The sequence below is a fragment of the Pinus tabuliformis genome, chromosome 2_2 (assembly GCF_031772625.1).
Source record: "Pinus tabuliformis cultivar Carrire ecotype Pingquan chromosome 2_2, CPIR1, whole genome shotgun sequence".
Classification (NCBI taxonomy): domain Eukaryota; kingdom Viridiplantae; phylum Streptophyta; class Pinopsida; order Pinales; family Pinaceae; genus Pinus; species Pinus tabuliformis.
The window spans coordinates 631,600,680-631,615,788 of NC_142300.1; the positions used below are offsets into that span (position 1 = coordinate 631,600,680).

At 37.4% G+C, this 15,109-nt stretch overlaps 1 long non-coding RNA gene across 2 annotated transcripts in view; it reads right to left on the minus strand.

Moving 5' to 3' along the window:
• Positions 1 to 809: 809 nt before the first annotated feature.
• LOC149194213 (uncharacterized) overlaps positions 810 to 15,109 on the minus strand; it is a 61,087-nt gene continuing 46,787 nt past the window's right edge. Inside the window, exons 3-4 of one of the 2 annotated variants that reach the window (XR_016255042.1) lie at positions 1,382 to 1,516; positions 810 to 1,085 (exon numbers count right to left, since the gene is read on the minus strand). This is a non-coding gene — a long non-coding RNA (uncharacterized LOC149194213). The remainder of the gene's footprint in view (positions 1,086 to 1,381; positions 1,517 to 15,109) is intronic. The other variant, XR_016255044.1, reaches the window with a different exon arrangement.

Genomic DNA, 15,109 nt, shown 5'->3' on the forward strand with positions numbered 1-15,109 from the left:
GTCATGAGCACAAGTAGAAAATAAAATGGCAATTTCATAAAAAACAAGGTCAAAACATCCAAGAATACACAACCAATTTCCTTCACATGGACATGGGGTATCTACATCAAGTCCCGTATATGTTAGCTAGATATATTTGAGGATTGAAATTCCTAAGGAGGCAGATCAGTCATAATTCTTGCCCAGAGGATTTTGATGATGCTTCCATGAAAACAAGCTACACAGAGAATCAAAATAAGCAAAAGTTTGGAGCAATAAGCAATTTCAAAACAATATTTTTCAAAGGCATACACTTCAAGCATCCAAATACCCAAAACACCATTGCAAATATTGTAGCATTGATGGACATTGGAAGCTCCATTAGCAAGCAATGATCACTCAAGATTAAAGTGAAGAAATTGAATGCAATTTAGAGGTGTAAAATTGGCATGTTTGGCCTTGAAATGAACCCCAAATATGTAAGTATTAAAAATGAGCATGGATAAATAAAATCAGGCAAGTATGTGAAAAGGACTTAATCACAAGCAAAAGCAAATCAATCTTGAAAAAGAAATAGAAATCTGCTAGCAAAGAGCAAGAGAAATCTCCCAGTGAACAAAAATCAGCCTTACAGGTGCAAAAAGAACGAGGAAAAGTCTTCCTACTGAAGATTAAGATCAGAGGTTATCGACTCTTATTGATCCCATTTATTAGAAATATCTAATTTCCAAATCATTGGTGCAACAACTTGGCTTGGAGACTCATGCCTATCTTCAGATATGTTTATCATATGACAGTGATAAATAAATATAAGTTCAGATTTGCTACTATTTCTGAGTATATCAATAAAATCAAATGTGATGTGCCATTAGTCATAATTCTGTTTTATGATGCTTCCAAGAAAACAAGCTATATAGAACTAGGGGGGTGCCATTGGATCAAGATAAGCAATTTCGAAAACAAATTACAATCACATATTTTTGGAAGGCAAGAAAAAACATGTGCACGCTTCTCAAGCATGTAGAGACTCAAAACATCATTGTGAGCATTGTAGCATTGATGGATATAAAAAGATGACATGTTGGAAGCTCCATCCTCGTACCCATCTAAAAAATAAAAACAAAGAAGAAATTTTAAGCAATTTAGAGTGGACCTAAAACCAACCCCATCGATGCAAAATAAATAAATAAGCATTTGCAAGCATGAAAAATCAGCTATGGCTAAAGAAAAATCAGTCATGTATGAGCAAGAAAAACTATGAACAAGCCAAAAAAAGTGTTGAAAAAGAAAAATAAATCAGCTAGTAGTGACCAAGATAAATCTACAATCACCAATTGATAAAGTCAAAAAGTAAGGGAAATAGAAAAAAGAATTGAAGAGGAAAGACAAAGACTCTTCTTACCAAATGCTTGAATCATCGACTCTTCTTACTGAAGGCATCGACTCTTGTTGATCACAATTTTGAGAAAAAAATGATTTCCAAATCATTGGTGCAACAACTTGGCTTGGAGACTCATGCCTATCCTTGAGCACACACCTTGGATTGGTTGATCAAAGACACCAATATGCAAGTGACAGAAATGTGAGTTCAGATTTTCTATTATTTCCAGGTATACTGATGAAAACAAATGTGATGTTGTGCCATTAGTCATAATTCTTCTCCAAGGAATTTAGATGATGCTTCCATGAAAAAGTATATGGAGATGACAAATAAGCAAAACATATGAAGCAATTTTGAACAAAAAAATACAATTAAAAAAAAAATTGAAGGCAAGAAAATGCATTTGCAACATCTCATGCATGTAGAGACCCAAAACATCATTACAAGCACTACATCATCAACAAACTCAGAAAGGAGAAAATAAAAACAAAGATGTGAAGCCAGGAATGACCGCTCAAGTTGAAGGTGAAGAAATCAAATGCAATTTAGAGGTGTAAAATTGGCATGCCCAGCCCCAAAATCAAAGCTAAATATGCAAAAAAATGGTTGCAAGTATTAAAAATCAATCACGTATGTGCAAGAGGATCTATCCACAAGCAAAAGAAAATCAGTCTTGAAAGAGAAAAACAAAACATCTAGCAATGAGCAAGAGAAATCTGCCCAATGGTGAACAAAAATCATCCTTACAGATGGAAAAAGAAGGGAAAGAAAAAATTGAAGAGGAAAGAGAAAGATTCAAATCACAAATAAGGTGTCGACTCTTTGATCCCATTTCTAAGATAATTTGATTTCCAAATCTTTTGGTGCAACAACTTGGCTTGGAGTCTTATGCCCATTCTCAAACATATCCATTGGATTCAAAAATCAAAGACACCAATATGCAAGTGACAAAGAAATACATGTTCATATTTGCTATTACTTAAGTATATTGATGAAATTGAATGTCCGGTTGTGTCATTAGGTGCCAATCAAGCCAGAAGGTGGTAACTGCGAGTAAAAAGTTCTTTTAATGGTGTTGACATCCAAACGAGGAAGCATCAAAGGAAAATTGTTGAAAGGACATGAGCATAGATCAAGATGTTTCAAGGTATGTTAGTGCAAGCACACTTTGCGATATAAGCAAACCAACGACCTCCCTATTGGGATTGTATACAACGTTACACCTTCCTTCTAGAACACAAAACACATTTCCATGGATTTCTCGGGAGATTTGCCAAGGACAAAGAGTGCAAATGACTATTTTATAGTGGCAATGGATAGATTCAGCAAGTGTTTGCTCTTACTCATTGTAAGAAGAGCATCAAAGGCCAAAAGACAACTGAAAAGTTCCTTGAGAAGGTATGGATTCAAATCCACTCATTCCATACCCAAGTAAATGGATACACAATACTTGTTCATTTATTGAGGGGATATAATCACAAGCATCCCAAAACATGGGATGAAAAGCTTACATTCAACGTGAATACAATAGGGTAGTTCAATCATCTACTCACATGAGACCATTTGAAGTTTGTTGTCAATTCCTTAATCACCAATTGACATGGCAAGACAAGGAAATTAATGTTACAAATATATGAAATTATCTCTCACAATGAAAATGATATATTGGGCAACACTTTTCAGTGAAGAAATTCAAAAATATAAATTTAACGTAGAAATCACAAAGACGAAATTCATAAACCAAATAAATACAAGTAAATTTACTATATTCATAAATTAGAAAAATACAATATTAATTACTACGCTCATTATTGATATTCTTGCATAATGAAGATAAAGATTATCGTGAATTGGGTGATCATTGAGACCATAATTAGAGAGAGAAGAGTTATAACTTGAGAGATTGTGATCCTTAGGGTGGTTGAGTAATTACGCAATTTTATAGCATTAGCTCTTCTCATTGTTTTGTTTAAATATAAACTTCTCGAGCTAATATGGCCTCCACTAAAAAATACATCGCCATTTTGTCAATCTAGATAATGGAGAATCAAGGCTCCTCAAAATTTTGTTCCAAGAATGTAATTCATTTAAGAGTGGGCTCCATTTTGAATTACTTCAATGGAAGGGTGCTTGCTATATCGTTGATTCAACACTAGATTCGTGTGGGGGCTTTGCACCCATCCTCACTCTAACCAAAGATTTCTTCCTATTTTAGTTCAACGACTCAATACTCAACCCATATGCATGAAATTGCATGAAATCATGTTTGAGGCCCACGAACTATTGATTTCTCAATTGAAAAAATTGTCTACCTACCTTGCCTAGTATAGGTGGATTTCCCATGCCTTTTGATGAAGTTATGGCTTGCCCTAGAGCAGATAGAATCCCCTCTAATGGAAGTTATCTAGCATTAGCCTTAGTGATTTTCCCACCCTCTGCCTCAATATGAGGCAATGTTAGCAAAACCAAACAGTTCACCAAACAAGTAGACCCCCCAACCAGTCAAAATTGGACCAGAACCAACAAAAAAAACAAAACCAAAAATCCGGTTGGCCAAAGAATATATAAAATATTCAAAATTTAAAGAAAAATGTATATATTCATGTGCATCCATATGAATCCAAACCATTTATGCACAAATATGAAAAAGTTCTCAATTATATAAGGGTGCATATAACCAAAATAATATTGAGTGCAATCCATCTCTAAACCAAAAAGGATGGCCTCTAGCATCCAAAAAAAGACATGCTACAACAAATACCGACATATCATCAAAATCATTGCATTAAGATAAGAGAGACAAAGCTTAAAATGTCAAGTCAAGATGATTATTAAATGAACCTAAAACATTGAAAATGGGCAATGTGGACATTCACTAATCAATAATAGTGGGATATTAAAACTAAAATTGTAACCATTATCTAACATAGTCTTCTTTCACACATGTCATCATTTATCCCAAGATCTATTTTTGCTCTCAAATCATGGATCATCGTAGATGTGACCATTTATGACATAGGTCAACCAAGAGGTGGCTTTGCCTTCCCAAACCTCTTCCACCCCAAAGCTCCTAGGCAATGAAAATAGATGTAGCTCATACAAGTATTTCCAAGAGAGTATCTACTTATGCAAATCTTCATTAAATGTATCCTATGCTTTTTCTAAATGTTCACTTTATTAATTAACAAAGTGAACATTTTTTAATTAAGTGACTTTTAATTAATAAAGTGACTAAAGTAGGTCACTTAATGATTTAATTAAAAGAGACTCATTGACTTCAAAATTAGATCTTAACCATTGAACATTAGCTTTTTGGCTTATGTCAAAGTCATAAGAGAATAATTATAAAAGAAAGAGGGGGAAAACGACAAAGAGACACAGAGAGCATTCATTTCACAAGTCACATGAGTGAAGAAAAAAATCGAAGATCTGATTTTCAGCCATTAGCAAGGAGTTTTAGCAGTAGTTCAACAAAAAGAAGAGATCCAATCAGTAGCAAGGAGAATTTCAGTCATACAACCCAGCAAAGGAGGATGTATAGTCATTTGTACGGATTCGTAGAGTCATTTGTAGGGATTGAAGAGTAGGCCAAACAAATTGCAACGCAGACCATGCATTTCGTGTAGATATGCCTTGATTTCTGTGCAAACTGAAATTTTTCCAAGTTTATTATTTGTTTGTTAATTTCTCAGAGCCATTTTCCTTGTAAGGGGCTCTTGTAAAAGTTCTAAAGATATTTTGAATGATGAACTGATCTAGAAGAGTAGAAATAATTGTGAATAATGTGATTGCTTTTCTTGTTTTCAATGATGCACTGATCTAGAAGAGAAAAAATAATTGTGCATTGTGTGTGATTGTGTTTCTCGTTTTCCGCTAAATGCAAGAGTTAATAATTCCAACTAGATCTGATCTATTTGCTTAGATAGTTGGTTTTAGGATAATTTAACATGGTGTTAGAGGTTTTGTTCTGAGAGAAAAGTAGATCTATTATTTTCCAAGATACTTCAACAAGCTTGAGAGACAGAGCTCAGGACAGCCATTTTTGTAACCAATGTGAAAGTTGAGGATCGACTTGATGGGGTTTCGAATTTCTTGCCATGGAAGGAAAGAATCTTAGTGATCTTGAAGGAGCAATACTTGTGGGAAGTCGTGTCCAACCCTCCTGCTCCAACATAGACCTTAGGGAGCATGCAAACACCAACAATAGTAGACCCTATAATGCAGGCAGCATGGGATAAGGACATAAAGGAAAAGAGGGTGATCCTTTACGCTATTAAGGATCATCTAATTCTACATGTTGCAAAAAAATCAAATATAAGGACATTTGATTTTGTAGTATTAATTTTTTCAAAGTGATAACATGAGTCAAAAAATGATTCTCAAAACTAAGCTCAGAATGCAAAATGAACCCCTCCAACAATGTGACCAATTGCCTTATGAGAATCACACAAATCCATGACCAGCTTGCAATTATTGGAGGATGTACTAGATACAGAGCTAGTGAATGTTGCTCTGAATGGGTTCACCAAGGCTCGGGAACCATTCATCATGGGCATTTGTGCCCAAAAGTATCTTCCCAAGTGGGAGAGACTTTCCGATGAATACATCCAAGAGGATACTCGTAAAGAGTCCACGAACAACAAGCGAAGAGGAGCAACAAATGAAAACTTGGTCCTGGTCAGTGAGATGAAGAAGACCAAAGGGAAACTTTTCATCAAAAAGGGTGAAAATTGTTGAAGAATGTAACTAGTGTCAGTCTTCATAATTGTATTTCATTCATGATGTATTGAATTTGTCAAAAGAAAGAACAAGAAATTTTATTATAAATAAAATTGACTTATTAAAGCATGGCTTTCATGCTTGGGTCAATTATTCGTAGGTCAAAGCATGCATTGCAAGCTTCTAGGGTTTATGTCAAATGGCCTTGTCCATGTCACATTCTAAAAGACCATTTTTGTCAAAAAGAAATTTATTTTATGTGAAATTAGGTCTCCTAGGCTTCCTCCACCAAGTCGGTCTCAAGGAAGGACAAGTTAGCCTAATTGAGGGGCAGAAACTCCTATATAAAGACAGCAACTCAAACTCACTCATCAAGTTCAATATGCAACTACTGGGGCCAGAAAAAGTGTGAAATTCAAGGAAGAAGAGGAAAGGGCTAGCGAAGGAGAAGGATGTCTCTATCAAGCACAAGAAGTCGAAATTCTCCCCCTCTCACATGGAGGATCGAAATTGTAGTACTAATGATGGGCCGAAATTGTAGTACTGAAGCTGGGCCAAAATTTTGTGTTGTTGGGGGGCGAAATCTCTAGGTTGTTGTTGGGCTAAAGTTGTTGGACAAGACACTGCTAAAGATTGTTGAATTTAATTGGAAGGTTGACTTGGTGGAGGAGGAAGGTCTATTGGTCTTAGGTCTTGGTCTATCTCATTTTGAATCTACTGATGGAAGAGATTTTAACTGGGTTTTCCCCTATAGAGGGGTTTTAGCCCTGGCAGAGTGCCTACATCTGGTGTACTTTATCTTCATGTTTTTCTTTTGGTAATTGCTTGATGAAACTTAGATAAAAGAAGAACATAAGAAAGATGATAAGAACTCAAAGATATCACAAGTAATTACTAATCATCAACAAGAGAAAAGCTTTTTGCCTTTCCGATTTTCTAACAATAATGAGGGAGAGGAACAACATTCCAAGCAGAAGAGAAATATGACCAAGATCAAATGCTATATTTGTTATAAGAATGGCCATTTTGCTTCTCAGTGTCCACATATGAAGAAAGGCAAAGGGAAGTCACAGAAAGTTGCAACAACAATAGAGAAACGGTTGAGCGAACTTGCTTCCATGTTCGAGAGTGACTTTTTCACGCATGTCTTACCTTTCTACCAGCGATATTGCTAGAAGCCCCTGGTACTTGGACAATGGTGCCTACCGCCTCAAAGGCTAGACAGATATTTAGTAGATTTGCATAGAACGACTCAGAGACATATTGAGCTTGGCAATGATGCCAAGTATGCAGTGAGGGGGCAAGGGATACTTTAGTTCCAGCTTGAGTCAGGAGGGTCCTTTCATGCGCGGGAGGTACTCTATCTACTTGACCTAAAGAACCTTTTGTCCATCTCAATCATGGAGTACAAAGGTTTTGAAGTCAACTTCCGAAGGGGGCAAGTGTTCATTTTCCTAAAGGGATCCAATCCAGATTCCAGAGACTGCAATAAGGGTTAGAATCTGAGAGAGAAACTATATAGACTTCAAGGTCAGCCTGCTCATCCACTAGTGCACACCAATGACAACATCTACGAGCTTTGGCATAAGAGGATGGGGCATCTCCATCACAGGGCTCTACCACTACTGAGATGGATAGGACAACTTGGGATATTTGGTTGTCTAGTTATGGTATGAAACCAGCTCAAGAAAAGATAGAAAAGATAGATCAACACCTTAGAATTCAGCCTCTTCGAGGGGGCAACCTCCTTTACATTACATAAATGAACAATTCTTGGATGATACAAATGAAAAGACCTCCTTTCTATATATATGAGTCTAAGGGGTCATAACATAATCAGAGCCGACATAACAATAATAATGTAAGGACACAATAATAACAATAGTGGGCTTCTATGGTGCACAATAGTAACAATATGGGCACTACATGGGTACATCAATATAATAAGTGGGTTGTACTAATAACAATAAGGGGTTACGCTAGTAGTATAGGGGCCTAACAAGTTACATCCACATACCTATGGAAAAGAGGGCAAAGTTGTAGCCCTCCAGTGAGAGGAACATCCCCGTGGGATACAACAAGAATTCCAAGGCTTATAGAGTCTTCTTGACATATCACGAGAAGACAGTGTTGAGTTGACATGTCGAGTTTGAGGAGAACTTGGCATCTAAGAAATATCAAGACCTACCAACAATTGCAGAGGGGCCTCAAGAGGAGGAACCAAAGGAGAAGCTGAGAGCAGAGACTTCCAGTAGCAGAGATACCCAACCTTCAATGTAGGAGGAGCAGTCAACTTCTTCAACATCAGTCAAGAGGCTCAAGTGGGCAAAGCGGACCTTACGAGATGATTGAGAGAATGTCAACCCTCGCAAGACCAATTTCAAGGAGAGAAGACCTCTGCAGAAGTTTTTGATGTACATGGCTTTGATTACCAACATCATAAACTTAGAGCCTTCTAGCTTTAAGGAAGCATCCAACCAACAAGTGTGGAGAGATGACATGGTGGAGGAGCACAACTCCATCATAAAGAATGATGTCTGGGAGATTGTATCAAGACCAAATGGGAAGTCAATTGTGATTTAAAGTATGCAGTAGATGGCAATTTGGAAAAATACAAAGCTAGATTTGTTGCTCGTGAATTCTCTTAAAAAGAGGGAGTAGACTACGATGAGACTTTTGCTCCCATAGTCAGATACTCCTCTATTCGAGCAGTTCTTTCGACATCTTTTGAGATGGGATGGAGCATCCACCAGATCGATGTGAAGAAATCTACATTGAGCAGCCACAAGGGTTTGAGGTCCATGTAGAAATAACTCGAAATTTGCAACTACTAATGAATTTGAACTGAAAACAATAGACACAAATTTCTTCTACTCAATCTATGGAAGGGAAAACATACAATAAAAACACATGCAATCAATCACAATGAACACAGTTTTTACTGGGGAACCCAACTGGGAAAAACCCCTCCTCTATTAGAAGAGAAATATTGATCTATTATAATGACAGATTCAATCCTGAAGCACAACCTGCACTGCAATATTGATCTCCTCCTCCTGAGTCTGATTTGCAAAATACTTAGCCAATTCTTGGCCTCCTGCTCTATTTCCTTGCGCAATTCATGAGGAAATTAGTTCCTAAATAATAGGAGAAGCCCCTATTTGGTTGCGCAATTCCCAAGAGAATAGTCTCACCTGCTACATGCAAACATTGTACACTCACTAGTATACAATAATGATTACATTGATGTCTTTTTCCTCCACTCAACTAGGCAATTCGAATTCCATGCAGGACTGGGGCTATTTTTCGTAAATTGACTAGTTAACTGAGATATCAGTGAGTTAACAACAGTGATAACATCTCAACTAAACTCCTACTGACTCTATTTATGACTAGAGCTCAGATAACTGAGTTTAACGAACACTAACTCCACTAGATTGCTAAATCTTAACAATCAACCCATGCACAACACTACTTCTTGCCAACAAACTCGAATTGACCAACTTAACTAAGTGACAATGCCATGTCGCTCCTGCTAATTGCATCAAGTCATCCTACTGATGTGGAAATTTGAATTTCTCCATTTCTCCAATCCTTCTCCTCTTGAGGAATGCATTGTAACACAAATAACACTCCCTCTCACTATTTTTGTTGCTATTGCAACAACTGCAACTGAGAAGCATCCAGAATACTGAATCAACTATGTATCTGAGTTGCAATTGTCTTCAGAGTCTATCTGCTACTAGCCTCTGTTATGTCGCTCAATATCTGACTGCATTGACTGACATTGATCCTTCTGTTACTGAATATTGTAGGCCCTTGTAGCAAGGGTAATGATCCATGAGAATAGTATACTACAACTGTTGTTGCTCTCCTATGGACCTTGCCCAAATATTTGCAAATCTGGGACTAAGGCTCTACATCGCCCCACCTCACCCCTAGAGGTGTAGCTACATGCAAGGTGAAATCTACCTCTAGCTTGTAGAGATTTTTAACTCGAACACCAATTTGTTTTACTTTTCTAGTAGCAACATGCTTTAGATAAGATTTCCCCCTACAGAACACCACATCATATCCTCTGTCCTCAAGTACAGCTATAAAAACTAGATTTTTCTTCATGCCAGGCACGTACATTACATTCTTGAGGTGAAGATGAGAGCCTGACTCCATCTTAAAGGTGATAGTTAAGATCCCTTTGGTACTATATCTCCCATCATCTCCAAGCTATATGTGTAATTGTAGGTCTTTCTCCTCTAGGTTGTTGAAGAACTCCTTATTTCTTGTCATCTGATATGAAGCACCAGAGTCTAGGTACCACTTGTTGAGAAATCTAGGGCATAGCAATTAAGTGATTTCTCTTCTATTAGTAACTGCTTGTGAGTGCTTTTTACTTCTTTAGATTAGGATCTTCTTTTACTTAGGTTATTAGTGTTCTTCTTCATCAAACAGTTACCAAGGCATAAACCATAAAGAGAAAAGAGACACAAAATATAAGCTATCATTCAGGGCAAAAACCTCTCACTCTTGAGAGAAAACCCAAACAAAATCTTCTTGCTTATAGAGATTCTAATTAAAAAATACCAAGACCAAGACATAAGATCCTTAGTCAAAGACAGTCAACCTTTTGCTCCTTCCTCCTTCTCGGCTTCTTCTTCATAGGGCACCGACCATCCATCACTTTCATACATGGGTCAGCCATGTCATCATCAGAAAGTGATCCATCAATCCATATATGGCCTTCCTTCATGCCATGTTGCTTTCTTCATGCTATGTTTCCTTAAGGATCTTTCATCCTACTACATGTGCATCAGTTGTGGAAGACATCCATAGATCTTCCCTCGACAACCTTGCATAAACCCATCCAGATATTTGTTCAAAAAATAAAGGAATGAACATTAAAATCAACATTACCTTTGTGATGGTCTTTCATCATGACATTTTCTAGTTTGCGTTAGCATCCTGCATACATATCGACACATCTCCCAAAGATATATATTGTTAAGGGTCTCTTTCTTTTCAGACTCCATCAGAGTCTTCATATCTTCCATGGAGATATCCTAGTCAAATCTTCTTATCTTTCAGAAGATTTGACATGGTTGCATATTCTATGATCTCTTCCTTTCTTCACACATTTCATTCCCAGGAACTTCCAATCAGAATTCCTCAATTATAGTCAACCACCTCATATTACATATGAGGACATATTATGTTGATTTTAATGAATGTGTGACCCATGCATTTCTACATTCCTTCGAAGGAGGAGATCCTTCCTTTGATTATGCTCTCACGATAGAGCATTGATCCATGTTACCTGCAACCATATGACATGACTCTTCAATATAGACTGTAAGCATACATACCTCTTTTTCCTTTGGGTCATCCAGACTTCCTACAACAACTTCCTTGATTGAAAGAGCTTCAATCCCTTGATTTGCTTCTCCTTTTATGTCATCATACCATCATCCATGAATTCCACAAGTTTGGAATTCTTGATGAAACACTTGCTTCCCCTCATGATCGATGAACCTTTCAATGTAGATTCCATCAGAGAATCTTGAGGATCTAAAGTATCCCCATCAGAAGATGTTTCCTTTTGACAGATGTATGACAAACCTTGTACTAGATGACCTTGCCACTTATGTTTTCAATGAGATTCCCAAGAGCTATATCCTTGACTTCCATAGATTCTAACCATCTTTCATGCTTCTCTATGATGTCTCGAGCTCTTGATTTCAATGCTTCCATGATGCCTTGATGCATCCCATTATTTTACTTAGTGAATCATGATAGCCATATCTTACAACAGAAGACTTAGGAACTTGAAAAGAATTTATGTGAGGAAGACTATCTCAATAGTGGAGATCTATTACTTCCTCCTTCTTCGACTTCTTCCTTTCAACTTCCTCCACTTCCTCAGTGATGTAATCTTCTCTTCTTCTTTTGTTATTGTCCTTATTGAGCTTAGGACAATCTCTTCTATAGTGCCCAAATTCTTGACACCCATAGCATTGTATTTTAGCCATGTTCTTCTTCTTTTTCTGAGGACCAAACTTTCCAAATTTCCCCTTTTTTTTAGTCATAGCAGCAGATGCTTGATTTTGCTCACTTGCTCCCACATCAAATTTGGCATTTAGTCTAGATTCTTCAATTTTGCATAGTGACCATAGATCCTAGAATGGAGTAGCTTCTTTCTTCCCACAGATACTTGAAGTGAAGTTACACCACTCTTCTGGTAGTGCATTTAATACAACTGTAGTAATTTCTTTGTCAGTCATGACTTCTCCTAGATCTTGTAGTTGATCTCGGATTTCAGATATCCTCATAAAGCATGAGGCTATTCCATCTTCCCTTGACATCCTCAATTTGTAGATTTCTTGCCTTATTGATAAACTTCTCCAGCAGTGCTTACAAAATACAACTCTACAAGTTTGTCATAGATTTCTTTTGAAGTTTCGAGTTTGGATACATATGGGATGAGGGGATCATTGATGGATTCTATGACAATCCTTTGGGTCCTGACTTCCCCTTTCATATACTTCGCAAGAGCTTGAGCATCTTCCTTTCTTGGTTTAGTGATAGATCCTTTGACCTGATCCATAACCTCATTTTCAATGAGGTTCAAATCTGTCCTTTTCTTCCATGCAAGATAGTTTGAAGCCCCAACCAATTTGTTTTTGTCCTTGGAAAAAGACATTTTGACAGATTCAAATGTGGACATAAATATACTTACTTGATAGGATGCTCCTCCTTCTTGTTGCTTTCTTGATGTTGATGATTATATAGAGGATAGAAAACTTCTATTTATTGAAGATAATTTTCTTCAATAATGATCCTTGGTCTCACAGAGAGGGAGATCCCTTTTGATGGTGAAGTCTTGTTGATGAGGATCAATGATGACCTCTTGATGATGTCTTCAGTGGGAAGAATAAAGGGTTTTGATGCTTTCTTGTATATCTTGACTTCACTTCAATATCCTTCAAATTGTTCTGATGTCCTTCTCGAGATTTGATCCTTTGAGTGTCCCTTTATAAGATGCCCTTCCTTGACTTTGTCACCTTAGCTCTGATACCATGTTGAGAAATTTGGGCATAGCAATTAGGTGATTTCTCTTCTATTAGTAACTGCTTGTGAGTGTTTTTTACTTCTATAGATTAGGATCTTCTTTTCCTTAGGTTATTATTGTTCTTCTTCATCAAATAGCTACCAATGCATAAACCATAAAGAGACAAGACACAAAATATAGGCTATCATCCAGCGCCAAAACCTATCACTCTCGAGAGGAAAACCCAAACAAAATCTTCTTCTTATAGAGATTCCAATTAACAAATACCAAGACCAAGACCTTTGACCTATTTTCCACTCCAAGACCAAGACACAGGATCCTTAGTCAACAATAGTCAACCTTCTGTTCCTTCCTCCTTCTCGGCTTCTTCTTCAACCTTGGCTTCCTTCTTGCTTCAAACCTTCGGCCTTCTTGAATTATGTCTGTAATCCTTGACCTTAATTCAGGACCTTCTTTACTACCCCTTCTTCCACTTCGGCTCTCTAGGAGGGTTGCACTTCTCCTCGGCATCCACTGCTGCAATAGAGTTCTTTGTACTTCTCCTCAGCTTCCACAGCTGCAATAGAATTCTCTGTACTTCTCCTCGGCTTCCACTACTCCAACATAATTCTCCTCGACCTTATTGCAACGGATTCCTTTGAACATATAGAGTTTTCAACCCTTAAAACAGACCCAAAAAGTTCCTTAAGAAATTCGCTCTTCCTTCTTGTTACTTGCTGGTTGGGAGGCTTTTCCTTTCACCCTTTCGCACTTCTAACTGTAGACTTGCACTTCTCTGAATTTTCCAATGATTTGAAATGAGGTCGAGTTTCCTATTTATAGTGGTTTCCTCCTCAAATTAGTCGGACTTGAAGAGGGTGAGTCGACATGTCTATTGGAGGAGATAATCAATTCCACTTTGAAGTCGACTTGAGGTTACTGGTTGTGCTTGGTCTTAGAGGGCTACTTGACATTTCCATTGAAACATATGCAAATATAATATGTCCAAGAAGGGCCCTTCATACATGGCATAGACTCAAATTGACTTGTATGACTAGAAGACAAATCCTAAAGGCTCACAATGGGAGCCATCACTAAAAATAAAATTCCTTGCTCATGAAACCCATGAGACAAGCATTAATAATAAGTTTATTTTTCTTCTTTTCATTAATTACATAAAATCATATTTCCACATGTCATTATGAAGACCAAACCTAGTTACATTTTTCAACACCACTAACTCCCTCTTAATGTGCTTTCCATTCACGCACTAAGGGTGAAATCCAATTCAAATTGTGATGTGAAAGCATCTCCTCCTGTTGTTGTTGTAGGTTCCTTGTTAGATTTCTTATGTGGACACTTGGTTGCATATTGTCCATACTCATGGCAGTGAAACCATTTAATTTGATTGAGGTCTTTCTTCTTCCCATGGTTCTGGTTGGATTCTGCCTCGCCTTGGGCCCTCTTTCCTTTGGCATTCTTTCCTTTGCCAACTAGAGCATAATGTTCTTCCTCATCAAATTTGGCTAAGACTCCATCTCTAGTGTTTCTTCTAATCTCCTCCTACACCAAGTCAAACCAATGTCTCTCCCATTTTGGGAGCTTCTCTTCCGTTAACTGGATCCTGATAGCTATGTCAGGACTTCGGAAGACCAAGGAGTGCTAAGCTCACAAGCTCAAATGGTGGCACAGTCTCTCCTACTCCTCCAAGTTCATCTTTGACCTGAGTGAATCTGGATAGGTACCGAACAATGGTTTCATTTTTTTACATTCGAATGTTCATGAGCTTATCTTTCAATGTCAATTTCTTGGCATCATTGCTACTTTCGAATAGGTCTGTAAGGGTCTTCCAAATTGCAAAGCAGTTTGCTTACCCTGCAAACTCGAAACCACATGGTCTCTGACTCACTCCAAGATAATCCTCCTAGCTTTAGTTGTATCTTTCTTCCACTAAGTCAGTTGTTGTGCATCAGATGTTGATGGTTTTG